This window comes from Carassius gibelio, chromosome B1 (genome assembly GCF_023724105.1).
Source record: "Carassius gibelio isolate Cgi1373 ecotype wild population from Czech Republic chromosome B1, carGib1.2-hapl.c, whole genome shotgun sequence".
Lineage (NCBI taxonomy): Eukaryota > Metazoa > Chordata > Actinopteri > Cypriniformes > Cyprinidae > Carassius > Carassius gibelio.
In genome coordinates, this window is record NC_068396.1 from 20,880,247 (window position 1) to 20,894,620 (window position 14,374).

At 35.6% G+C, this 14,374-nt stretch overlaps 1 long non-coding RNA gene across 1 annotated transcript in view; it reads left to right on the top strand.

Moving 5' to 3' along the window:
* The first annotated feature begins 1,467 nt into the window (after positions 1 to 1,467).
* The window catches only part of LOC127948348 (uncharacterized), a 27,325-nt gene continuing 14,418 nt past the window's right edge, over positions 1,468 to 14,374 (top strand). The window contains exons 1-2 of the long non-coding RNA XR_008152064.1: positions 1,468 to 1,580; positions 1,657 to 1,695. This is a non-coding gene — a long non-coding RNA (uncharacterized LOC127948348). The remainder of the gene's footprint in view (positions 1,581 to 1,656; positions 1,696 to 14,374) is intronic.

Genomic DNA, 14,374 nt, shown 5'->3' on the forward strand with positions numbered 1-14,374 from the left:
TAAAAGGCATGGTTAGGGGGGATGGTTGCTTCACAGGTGGGATGCTTTTTTTCCACCAGGGAGATGCCATCCCCTATATTCCCCCTCAATTCGAGCCCTGACACCATCATTTTACCAAGATTAAAGGAGACAGGTTTGTTTGTTCACCCTGAGAGTCCCTGTCCACTAGTTTAATTTTAATTTAAGTTTAATTTTTAGTGTCTGTTGAGTTGATATTATAGAACATTCCAGGGTGTCATAGAGGGGAACAAGAAACCATAAGGGGACATATGAAGCCGACAAAGGAGAGTGAGGCACTGCTCTAAGGGATCCCTTTATATATTTTGTGGTTAAAAAAAAAATATAATTAATTTTAATGAGCGGAGAGTATTACTTAGTTTCACTTAATTTAGACAGAAGTTGTTTTGACAAGATTGTCACTTAGAGTAAATCTTGACAAGAATGCCTTATCTTAACTCGTCAATGAATTCTGAAAGCATTAATAATATTGAAAAATGAATTCATAATGGCTCTCACTTGTTATGACAGCCTTTCAAGCTCCAGTGTCAAAAGATAATTACATACTTAGTCATAGGCTCTTGTTCATTTTTCATTTATAAGTTATCTTATGGCACTTCCCCAGCAATAGATCTCAATAAGTATTGCATTAGAAAACGAAATTTGAATTGGACATCAGGTGGCGACCCAGGACAGTGAAGAAAAAAAAAAAAAAAAAAAAGAAAATCCTCAATACAATTGCAGTTCATGTGAATAATTGCATTTAATTTTCCAGTTGTTTTTGTGCTGACATGGCGTACTTTACTTTTGTTAAACATGTGTTGCTTTTTCTGCTTCTTTGCTTTTGACAGATGCAGGTGCACTATTCATATTTGGTGTGAAACAGTCTTAAATTTTTCCACTTGGTCAATACTGTACCATGTCCACCTCAGAATTTGTTCAGCATGGACCAGACCTCATAGCATTCATGCATCATAAATCTACTAATAAATGCTGCATATTACCATAACACCCTTGGGGGAACTATTCATATCCATAGAGTAACTCACCTGACAGAAGAAAAGACAAATGATGCTATATTGATTCAATGCCCATATAGATTTCAGGCCATGATTTGTTTTTGAGGGCCTGATATGTGCTGTAAATACACTCAATGAGGTCACATACAATTGGCTGAAAGGGCTGAATGACAGATTAAATCACTCTCAAAATTATGAGGGTATTAACTCTTTTTCATTTGTAAGGTTTTGGTAGTGAAAGGTTTGCAAAACTTGCTTTTTTTTTTTTTTTTCTTCTACTGAACTGAAGCCTTTTTCAATAATGCAGTGTAACTGCATGGCCATTGGTTTGTGCAGTACACTTAAAAAAATTAACCAATGGCTGAGAAGCAGTGCTGAATGAACCTATGGCCATGAATCATCTGGATCTATAAGTGGCCATTTCATCATAGGATTCAGATTTCTCGTTCTTCAGCAATGACAACGTTCTTCACTGATCTCCGCTGACTGAAGAGACGGCTCACCATTGACACGACTCGCAAGGGAACAGCAACTTTTCTGCTCGGCTGATTCACCATTATTTCGGTACGTGCAGGACTCCCATGCATGCCGATGATGGTTCATGACTCATGTTCTCACAATGGAAACAATATTCCCCTAGGTGCCGAGGCTGTGCAAGTCTTCTGGAATGATCACCCAGGTTTGGCATGATCGCTGTGAGCTTAGCTAGTTTACCCGGGGAAGTGTTTGCTATTATTGTCCCCTTGAGCCCCGAGGTCCTAGAGAAAGGTTACACATGTAGTTGTTACTCTGCCATAGCATGGAGTGGTTGCACTGGTTCCTCAGCCCATTCTGGCAAGCTTTGGTGGGCTTCGTGGTCATAGGTTCTTTGAAACCAATGCACATGCATTTACGCTGCAATATAAAAAAGGCTTCATTTCAGGAGAAAAACAGTTTTTTCCCCCTTAGAGTCTAATCAGACCCAGTACTCATTCCCGTATCTCAGGTAACCGAGGTTACAATTGTAACTGAGTACATTTTACAGATACACTTTGCCCAAACCTGCCCAGTCTAGGTTTTATTTAATTTTTTTATTGTTTTCAAACAATTTCTGTTAAAATTCTACGGCAAAATATCCATAAACTCTGTGGTCATCTGAGGAATCTAATCCTCTCTTAATATGAATATCTGGGTTTGCTTATGTTGATATATTGTCCCAATGGTTTTCCTCATGTTTTTTAGCTGAGCTACTCCTGTATGAGTCCGTTTGCACATACATTTTTTGCATGCATCACCTTATGGATAGCATCCAATTAAAAGCTAAATCATAAACTTTAAGACTCTCCATTTTAATATTTGCATCAGGTAAGATAGTATCACATGTTGCAAAAATTATTAAGCTGTTTTCAACACTGATAAATCATCAAACTAGAATGGAGGATCAAGTTACACTGTAGACTGGAGTAGTAATGTTGAAAATTCACAATTGCATCTCAGACATAAATTATATTGAATATTTTACTTATATTAAAATTGAAAAATCATTATTTTAAATTGTAAAAAAAAAAAAATTCGGTGTTGTTTTTTTTTTTTTTTTTATCAGTTTCTTGATGAGCATAAGATATTTCTTCAGAAAAAAAAAAAGAAGAAAAACAAAACTTGTATGAATGGCAGTGTACCTAATATAAGGTTTATTATAAGCTAAAAATATTAACTCGTGTAAAGTTTGTGGTCACACTTTATTTTAAGGTCCAGTTCTTGTGATTAACAAACCATTAACCATGACTTTTGCCTTAATTAACTCATAGTTTGCTCACTTTGCTGTTTATTAATAGTAAGGTAGTTGTTAAGTTTGGGTATTAGGTATGTGGACATGCAGAATATGTGCTTTATAAGTACTATCTAAACAGCCACATTTTTAATAATAGGCATGCCAATAAGTAACTAGTTTATAATTCCAATTGTTCTCTATAATAAAGTGTTACATAGTTTGTATAAATTAATTTGTACGTTTGAAGGAGTATTTTCGTTCCAAAAATACTCCAGTTTGTCACAACTTTCGGAAAGTTTTTTTTCGAGTATGGCTCTGTGTGACGTTAGATGGAGCGGAATTTCCTTATATGGGTCCTGAGGACACTTCGTATAGCAGCGCACTGAGAGGCTGAGCACAGACTCACTGATCAGAGCGAGAGCGTCGCGAAATGTCACAGAAGTGTGTTTTTGGTTGCCAGGGCAAGACAACCCGATCGTGTGTTGGAACCGCATGCGGTGAGTAAAACTGCTTCAAATATCTCTGTGTTGTTAACTTAGCTATCGGCGCGTAAGCACATTAAGTAAACAACATGCGATGTTGTCATCAAACTGCACTTGCCACTTGCTTAAAAAAAAAAAAAAAAAAAAAAAAAAAGACGACATAAAGTGGAATTTAGTCATTTTCCAAAAACGCTAAGCAAATATATACAGTTTTGGTACATACCACATAGAGACGTCGTTTGCTGATGCTGCTCTTGTTAAATTTCAGCCTCTGGATCTGTGTCACAGCTTCCAGACGCTCTCAACGCAAAAGCCTACTCTTTAGCTTCTTTAGCTTCTAGATTCTTTAGCTCCGCCCACACGTCACGCCTCCAGCCGGTCGTGTTTTTCCGGGAAAAATCAGTACAGACTATCTTTCTCTTATGAATATAATAAAACTAAAGACTTTTTGGAGTTATGAAGGATGCAGTACTACTCTATAGGTACTCAATAATAACAGGATATTGAGTGAAAACGAGCATTCCCCCCCCCCCCTTTTAAGACAGAAAGAAAGATAGATATGTGGGCTTTTACAAAAGGCCTTTTTAACTCCCCAACAGTCTGCTGATATACTTTTTTCTTAATGTATTTACAGATGCCACAAGAGACCTGGAGATTGTGATCAAATATTTCACATTTCACTACGTATCGCATATTACAGCTATAGCTGTATGACAAATTTTCTGGAATGTTGGAATATTTTGTGATTTGCCTTTATTTTCATATATCTCTATTTTTTTATGTCCATGAATGACTTTTTAGGTCATTTTCCAAATAATAAAACATATTTATTTTGAATAATTTACCTGTTAAGTACATTTATGTTTTTGGGAGCAGTTTCATTCATTTAACTTATTATGCAGTTCTCAAATCATCAGCCCAGCCTTATGGAAAAACAAATAATAATAATTAATTTTTTTGAAAATCATATTTCATACCTATGCAGTATTGGTTTGATTAGAAAGCTGCAAACTAATTTGCATTTGAGGCAGTGTTTATAAACTGTTCTGGAATAAAGCTTTGTATGTACCTCAATGAGCAAGTAAAGCATGGCAAAAGGAATTCACCCATAAGATGCAAAAAAAAAAAAATATATATATATATATATATATATATATGTATAAAAGTTTGGACACACCTTCTCATTCAGAGTTTTCTTTATTTTCATGACTATGAAAATTGTAGATTCACACTGAAGGCATCAAAACTATGAATTAACACAAGTGGAATTATTTATGGAATTATATAGATAACAAAAAAGTGTGAAACAACTGAAAATATGTCATATTCTAGGTTCTTCAAAGTAGCCACCTTTTGCTTTGATTACTGCTTTGCACACTCTTGGCATTCTCTTGATGAGCTTCAAGAGGTAGTCACCTGAAATGGTCTTCCAACAGTCTTGAAGGAGTTCCCCGAGAGATGCTTAGCACTTGTTGGCCCTTTTGCCTTCTGTTTGCGCTCCAGCTCACCCCTAAACCATCTCGATTGGGTTCAGGTCCGGTGACTGTGGAGGCCAGGTCATCTGGCGCAGCTCCCCATCACTCTCCTTCTTGGTCAAATAGCCCTTGATGCCTTCAGTGTGACTCGACACTTTTTATAGTCATGAAAATAAAGAAAACTCATTGAATGAGAAGGTGTGTCTATATATATATGACCATATGTGTGTTGTGTGATGGTAAAAAAAAGAAAATTGTCCAAAAATTTTCATATGTGTTTCATGTTTTCTATAATATTTAATACATCATAAATTTTGAGCCATATTGTATAATATAGTAAGAATATTAAGCACCAGATTCGACCCGTCACCCTTGATAATATAAAAATTAAATCCGCACCCACCTAGACCCTTTAATATTTGGCCCATTACCCGATCCGCACCCGCAATAAATCAAACACGCTAAAATAATTTCTATTAAAGTGCTTTATTTTTTATCTCGCACCTCTCTCAACATCACGACAGTGTCATTAATTTGCTAATGAAACGAAAGTACGCTTTGTTTTGCGCCATTCAAGCAGCCTACAATCGGCACTTAAATAGGAACCTGACAAATAGACCAATTAATAAAAAAAAAAGAAGAAGAACAAGAAAAGATACAACCTGAGCATGTCGCTCACAAACTATGCATTTACTTTCCCTTAAGGTTAATGTGCAGGAAAAGGATATCGTCCACAGTCCCAGGTTTAAGTTGCGTTCTCCATTCTTGAATTACAAATCCAGCTGTGGAAACGTGTCTCTCGCATCGCTGTTGCACTGTCGCAGTGGTGGTGATGTGATGGGTCAAAGGTCATATCGATGTTGTGTATGTGAAATGGCAATTTAGACATACAAATATTGCACATATTTTTCATCCGCGCTACTACCCGCCCGCAAGGAGTTAATTATCCGCCCGCATCCTCGCCCGTGAATTTTAGGAATGTCAAAATCCACCTGTTTCACCCTCGGGTGCCCAACCCATTGCAGGACTCTAGCTCAGACTAGAGGAATGAAAAACACCCCAGGCCCAAACTGTCATATGCAGTGTTAAACAAAATTCACATGCACTGCAATATTTTTTGTTTTGTTTTTCTTTTTATGTTTGGTAAAAAAAAAATATATAAAAACAGCGGCTGTGGTTGCCAGAATTTTACCATTAAAAAATACAGTAGCAATGTATTAGTTTTTTTTTTTTTTTTTTTTTTAACTTACATTTACATTTAAGTAAAAAAACGAGCTGTTGTTACTACCGTAATGTATATTCAGACAATTTAGGCACCAATGCTGGTGGAAAAAAAAATAAAAAAAGAAAAGTGCTGAAATAAAGAGAGGTGATTAATTTGTAAAAGGAAGAAAATAAAAAAGAAAGAAAGGAAGTGACACGGGAATAGACCTTGTGAGAGAAATGCCAAGGGACAAAAGAGAGACCAGACATGCTGGGGTTTGGCTGGAGGACATGATGTCCTCTATGATGTAAGTGAGGTGCAGTTGTAAGGGATCTGGCGTCGCTAGCAGGCTCAGTTCCCTGGCGTAGCCTCACCAATGGCCAGCCGTTCAGGATGAGGAAATGCTTTGCCGCTAGATGAGCAGTAAATTGACAATCTCGGTGCTCTCAGAAATGTCAGAGAGAAGTTATTAGCCTGGCAGGCCGCCATCTTCTATAAATAGAAGCTGGCACATTTTCATCGGAGCATTATCATTTGCCAGCAGATGAGCTGGGGAGAGAGAGAAAAAGAAAGAGAGCGAATGAAACAGTCGATTTACTGCAAGAAATAAAACTATTTGTTTTTATCATTAAAGGAAGAGGGGTGGAAATTGAAATGAAAAACGAGCAGAGATAGATATAGCCCCAAATTACTCATTTCCGGTGAGATGCCTTTGTAAATCAGAAAGTCACGAAAAGGGCATCCATGAGAGATGTATGGCAACAAAAATAAGGCAATTCTGCATAATCATTAAAAGCCTATGATGTGTGTATTTCTTTTATTATGCCTCATGCTGTAGTTAAGCAGGACTGAGACAGAAATGGAAGCCAATAGATAATGTCTGTGCGTGATAATGCGCAAGTCCTATCATGTAAAATTCAGCTTTCGCTCACAATCAGAATGATTTTCTAGCCATAAAATCTAAAGGACAACAGAGAACACAGATGTCATCTCTAATAGTTTTCTATCCAGATTAATGGTCTGTGAAATTTCCCACCGTGCAATACGAAGCGTATATTCAAGTCGGGATATCAAATATGTTTGGTACATTTGTATGGTGCTTCCAAAAGCACTTCAGCACAAACACCCATAGGTATTTTTATTTTTTACTGACTTCACATTCCTTCCTCTTACTCAGTTCAGTCAGCTTTTCACTCAATTGGTGTTATGTGATTTGGCCATTATCATGCACCTTCCAGAGCGTGACAGTGAAAGTGACTTCGAAAGAAATGCTACAGGAAATGCTGAGGGGCTACAGAACATTTCCTTCACTCAGACCTTAGGAGACACTTTAATGGTCTGAATGGCAAAAAATAGATATCTCATGAAATTGTGTACCCACTGACAGCATTCGCGCTAAAGCTGTACATAAGTTCCCCATGACCCCAAGAGAGTGATTCACAACATATATCTAAAGAATATTGCTGAATTGGCAGAGTTTTGTAAAGAGGAAGTTCCTCCTGACATTGTGCTGGACTGATATGCAATCACAGCATATGTTTGGTAGATGTTATACTATACTACCAATGGAGGATCAACTTGTTATATTGTTATATTGGGGAAATTTCTGACTAATGTAATATATTCTTGGAATTTGTGTAAACCAATTTTGTGTGACTATTGTTCTAAATATTAGAACAAAAGTTATGACAAATTTTCTAAGCAATCTAGCAAATCATTGCTTGCTACCTTACCTATATATTCACTGTCCCTGTCCATCCTGTATGTTTAGCGTAAGACCAGATTACATTATTACATTATACATGGCATTATTAATGTCATCTCTGCAAATACAGTTGTTATACTGCTTTATTCTATTGCAAACAGGTATTTGTTGCCATATAATTTTAAATATATTATCATAATAATAATCACAGATTTTTTATTTACCACATTGTTATTCTTATTTATGTATCTATGGTGTATAATAACTTGCATCACACATTCAAAGAAAATAGCATGCTTGTGATATTTTATATGCCATGAAATAGATGAAATTTTCAAGAAAGAAAGAAAGAAAGAAAGAAAGAAAGAAAGAAAGAAAGAAAGAAAGAAAGCATGTATAACAGTAAGCCTAAGGTGCTTCAATCCAATAAATGTTTATGACAATATATAAATTATCTTCTATCGAAACCTGAATGTGAACATTTTTACTGTTATTCTAAAAGACAGACTTATAAAAAAAAGCATAAGATATCACTCAGACGACAGAAGGCATGTATGTATTGTGTATAATAGTTTTTTTTTCAACATATAGCACTAACTGAGGACTGAAAGGTGACCTTTAGTTTAGAGAACATAGTTGTCTCTTGGGCCATGTTTGCTTTTGCCGCAACTCTAAATGCCCTGCTGTGAGTCTAGCCTATAACGCTTTAAGCATGTGATCAGCCATTACGACTTAAAAACCCCTGAACCCCTGGGAAATATATCCACGTTTGAGAAATGTCTTAAAGACCACATATCCAATACATATACAGACAGCGTACCTTTTCTCAGTGTTGTTACCTTGACACTCAAGTATTTGCTATGGAGTTTTACATCCAACACGTGAGATTGTTTAACATGAAGAATAGGTTGGAACATAGACAGCTGATTCATATATACAAGAAAACACAAGGGCAAATATATTTTAATGCACACATTTGCAGACAGTTAAACATGTTAGATCACAGACTCTTGTTGGATTATATCACAGACAGCAGGCTACTGCTGTAATGAGCCCAGAGGGAACATGCTTACATTGAGGAGGCTGTTGATCGTCTTTGAGTTTCCGTTTCAGAATGGATATCTTCTGTTGCAGTGAGCGCATGAGTCACCACTTAATTTCCATCCGTCGGCGCGACGGACAGCTAAGCATCAATCTGTATGCAGTTTCCCTGACCAAACCCCTTCCAAAATGACAGCTATTATCCAGATTTACATTTTATCCCTGGGACGAATAATGACAATGAATCATTGCCGTGTCACTGGTGTCGATAATTACAGTATGAGTGGCCGGTGAGGAGTTTGTCTCTGAGAGCTTGTATGATGGTAACAGCCAAGTAAGGGAAAAAGTACGACAGTGAAGGATGGTTTGATTCAAATACAAGGATGACCAGATATAAGATGCAGAGTATGAAAATTGTTTTCTTCTATCACTCGAACCTTTTGTCACCTTTTAGATGTCCTTCACTCCCATATCAACTTCCTCAGAAAAAATGTATCCTCAAATCCCAGTGCCAGAGTTGAATAAAAATGACAAAATTCTAATTCTGTAAGCATTTACTCACCCCATGCCATTCCAAAGTGGTATGATTGTCCTTATTCTTTAGAACAAATAATAATAATAATAATAAAATAAAATAAATAAATAAATATATATATTATATTATATATTATATTATATCTCAATTAGGTGCTCTTATTTTTCACTAACGTTAGAAATTGTAGCAACATTTTTTTACAGTGCTCTAATGTTCTTGGTTTTACTGAAACTATAGTGATTGTGGTAATAAAGCTGTTTAGAATGGGAGCTATACCATTTCAGAAGCATCAAAAGACCACTTCATGTACATGATAATTATCTAATTTTCCAACTTTCACTTTATTAAGGCATTATCAGTGACTACCAATATAATCCACTTCAGTCAAGTGAGCTAGATACAGTATGTTTTCTTTAATCTGAAATGAGTGGCACATGAAAACCTTGTCTTTAATCGTGTAGCGTGCGCATTGTGTCACTGAGGCATGTAATCAGATATCCTCTGTAATTTTTATCAGTCGTATCTTGTAATGACTACATATCACTCTGAGGGAGACAAACGTCTAATACAAGCATACAAGTCCAAGGAAATCAATTTCATCTCATGCTATATCAAATCAAATATGCATTGCCTGTGTTTTTCCTTCAAAAATATTCAGGATTCTATCCAATGTCATATCTGCAAATTCCTGGTGCAGAGAACTCTATTATTAGTCAAGCTACAGATCAGGTGCTTTAGTGTACTCTGAATTCACAAGGTTAATGAGAGGTTACTTCTAACCAGCAGAATTAAAACTGTGTTTTGTAAGTACATTATCTCTCAATGCAATGGGGAAAGTCGTTAATGCGCGCCAGCAGTATGCAGTGATAAGTAAGCTGTCGGTAAAGATAGATTATGGATATAAGCAAAAATGTGTTTCGATGCGAATATAAAATGAGCTGGTAATGAGAAATAAATGTCCAAGTAATATGTGTTTGAATCTGTCATTTTTACCATCATTGCGAGGGGCAAAAACCTATTATTTTTTATACAAACTGCCCTATTGCTATACTCTGAGTTTGCTCATTCCAGAAATGGCATGTTGGTTGCTGCTGATAGCTTTTGTGGGAGTGGGTTCACAAGTCGAATGTTGTAAACATGACATTCTTTCAGTTCCTTGAATTGTCCTGTTCTGAATACTTAATTCTCTGCCGGTGAGTTTTATGCTGAACAAAACAGCAACAGACAAGGTTTTATAACCAGGCATTTCCCTTTAGCGTGATTGTGGCTGCCCTGTTAACATTTCCCTGTTTAATGGACTCATGCTTATGCAACCTGCATCTAACATTGTCTGTAAAGGAGCATGCCTTTTTGTAATTAATGTAAATAGCAAAAGCAGATCTACAGAGAAGAGACTTTAGATGAGGAAAGAGTTTGGCAGAAAGGTCAGTTTGTGCTTTGTAAATACGTGCAAATAACAATGTCAGTGTTTATCGATATGCAGTAAGATGATTGTGAACACTACTTCCATAAACAGTTCAAAGAAACTGATGCAAGCTCAGCCAACAAACCATTGTACTTCATCACATATTGATTAGACTATAAATTCATTCATAATTCATAAAGTACAGTTCTGCTGTTATGCTGACATATCTGTAAGAGGCATTTCCTCCAAGAAGACAAGAGAGGTTTTCTTTGTTGGAGAACTTTCTACATTGGCAATAAAATAAAGTCGATATACAATAAAACATATTTGGGTATTCTGTGATAATTTACTATCATTATATTATGGTAGATGTTTCACCATTGATCATATTTGGAGGGCTCTTAACAGCATAAAATAGACTCGAAATACACCAGCTGAACAACTGTCATTAAGATCAATGGGAATGCTAATAGTTAGCACTCTTCAGATATAATAGAGCCCTTTAAAAAAAGTGTGTGTGTGTGTGTGTGTGTGTGTGTGTGTGTGTGTGTGTGTGTGTGTGTGTGTGTGTGTGTGTCACATATATGTTCAAGGTTTTTCTTTTATGTAAAAGTGCAGTTAAAGTGCAATAAAAAGTTACTTAAAGTAATTGTACAGTGTCCTTTTCTCACATGTTGCACACTGCATAATCACATGCAAATAACTGTAATCATAACCCTTACTCTACTAAGTGTATGTTGTAAATTATAATATTGCATGCTCAGTATGTAAATGCGTAAGTGTTACAGAGACACCTTAAAATAAAAGACAACCAACCATTCAGTCAATAAATCAATCAATACAATTTTATTTATATACCACTTGCAAGCAAATGACACAAATGTTCAAATGAACAAATGAGACAAAAAGATTAAAAAATAACAAACTGAATGAGAAAAAAAAAAAAAAAAAAAAAAAATATATATATATATATATATATAACATGGAATGGAGTGATGATGGGTAAAAAAAAACTATTATATAATGATGTGGGGGGAAAAAAATACTAAAGTGCAATAACATAAAACATAAAATTTTATGTCAAATTGGCCCAGCTGAATCTTACAGTTAAAGGGTACATAACACACACAGTTTCACCTAATCTCATGTTAATCTTGAGTACCTATAGAGTAGTGCTGCATCCTTCATTTATCCAAAAAGTCTTTAGTTTCATAATATTTATAAAAGAAAAATACAGCTTTCCAATTCTCTCTGGAAAAAGCAGAGCTCCTGGAGGCATGCCATGGGCGGAGCTATAATACAGATTTTTCCTGTTGTTTTCGTTCACTTATGTGCTGATTTCCAAAAAAATGACAGAAATCTGATTTAATTGTACTTACATGAATGGGGTCTTTTATCACAGGGACGGCTCCATGTTTTATGTTCATGTAACACTGGGTTCTTTGGGAAGCCGAACACGTAAACTTTCCCTCACATCCAAAAGTGCACTTATTTGGAGACATTCTTTAACAAATCCTGTGCAGCGCTGCTGATGATTTCCAGATGAAGTGCGTTGATGTGCGCGGTCTCGCTATCCTCAGGTAAACGTGTGTGCTGGCGCTTTTCCGAGAGAAACGCTCATAAAAGGAGTTCCACCATTGTCTACTGTAAAAAAAAAAAAGAAAAAAAAAAAAATTGCAGAAACTTGTACCTACCCAGAAGTAAGATTTATGGCACAGAAATTATTCTTCTAAATTATTTTTTAAAACTTTCCATGTTTAGCATGAGAATCCATCTCTTCAACACTGTGAACAACTCTGAATACACGAAACATCATTGTACCATTGTAACTACTAGCCAACGATAGCACATGATTACATGATAAAAGTTTGCAACCTCATGATTTAATTTGCTGGCAAAAGGTGAAAACTAGAAGAGACTGACACTGTTATTTGCACACTAAATGTTCTGTGATTAAAATTACTTAAAATAGCACTACATTTAATCATTTAAATTCAAAAATGTGTAAAAATTATAGAAAATAAAATGGACTGCATATTGTACAATATGTAACAGAATGTTCTGGAATTGGCATTGGCTCATTTTGGGGAGTGAAAAGGCTCAGTGTGTTGGGTCAGCAGTAAGGGTCTTCCCCCTGGTGGACTGAGTCTTAAATGGGCTTAATAGCAGAGATATTAGCAAACAGACAGAATAACACTCTCTGTATCTTTATACTGGTGCAAAAAAAAAATGTGCTAAATACAAAAGGAAAATGATGCACATTTATGATTGACGTTCTGATTGTGTAATATGTCATGATATTGAAATATGCTGAAACTATAAGCTCGATGAGAATAAATCTCTGCGGATGCACACAGACACAAAATGAGAGGATATACAGAAAGAGAACAAGAGAGAAAGAGAGAGAGAGAGAGAGCGCAAAAATGCGCAAGGACAAATGGCTTTGAACATCACTTGTTGCTAAGTGATGACGAACAGCAGCCCTGAACAGACCCATCATCCTCTGAATGTGCTGTTGTTTTTTTCTGAAGTGGCATCAACTCAAATACAAAGAGCAATTACAAAGGCTGGAATCTGTAAGATGTTTTTGTTTTTGTTGTTGTTGTTGTTTTTTCTTGCATTCCTTCTTAGTAAATTAGCAGTCAGTCCTCAAATAAGCCCTTATTTAGTAGTTAATTGACAGGAAGAAAAACAAAGCTTTTCTTTTATAGGTACTTGGAAATCCACATAGCTGCATAGGTTGTTATTTACTGTGGCTCAATCAAGCTGTTTAAAGAAAGGACACAGAGATTCTGACAGCTTGAAAAAAAAAAAATTGCACATATCTCAAGGAGGAATTTCTTCTTTTTATTTTTATTTTATTTGTTAGTGTGATGATGTGCGAGCAGGACATTTAAAACAACATTACAATGATTTAAGCTTTGATTAAAGTCTTTTGTTATTTACTCGTTTCGTGAAGCTCAGTTTTCTGCGGTCACCGCTGCAAAAGAAAAGTGAGAAGAAAAGAAAATGCATTATTGATTTGGAAGAAATGACTTACTAAGACAGGTCCTGCTGCCCAGAAACAACAGCATCTGTCCAGTCAAATAGTACCGAAAAAGTATTTATGAGAGAATTTAGATACAAGCGGGACTTCCAAAGCCATAAAACAGGTTTACAATTTTTAAATCTCAGTTTTAACATTTTCTGGACAATTTATCTTTTCAAAAACTAGATAGACTCACCAGGAAACAGGATTATTAACTAAAATACTGTCTGCAAACTCAGCAGCAGCGAGAGGTACTGTATTGATGTGCTGTATTAGGTATAAACATGAACTCTGCTGAAGCATCATATTAGTGATTTAATCAGAGATCTCTCTCGTTCCCTTTGTATTTTATTTTTCCCTGCCGCCAATTTATCTTACATTATTTTCATTTCCTACTACTACATGCCAGATCATTTTAGCCTTTTTTAAAAGTATACAAAGCGTCAAAACCTTATAAATGCTAAAATATGTCAAAGGCAAGTCAAGCATTTCCCTGAAATTATTAGAAGTATGCTGTCCAAACCTCACTGCTGCCTTTTGAATAAATGCAATTCACATCAAATGTTTTCTTTTTGCTGTCATTGAGCAAAGTGGAAATAATTATTATTTAAAAAAATATATATTCTCCTTAATAAGTGATATAAAAAAATAACCTAATAATTAATTAGTACCTGAAAGTTAAGATTTTTGAAATGTGATTATTATAAGTTAGTTAATTAACTACAAGTCATAT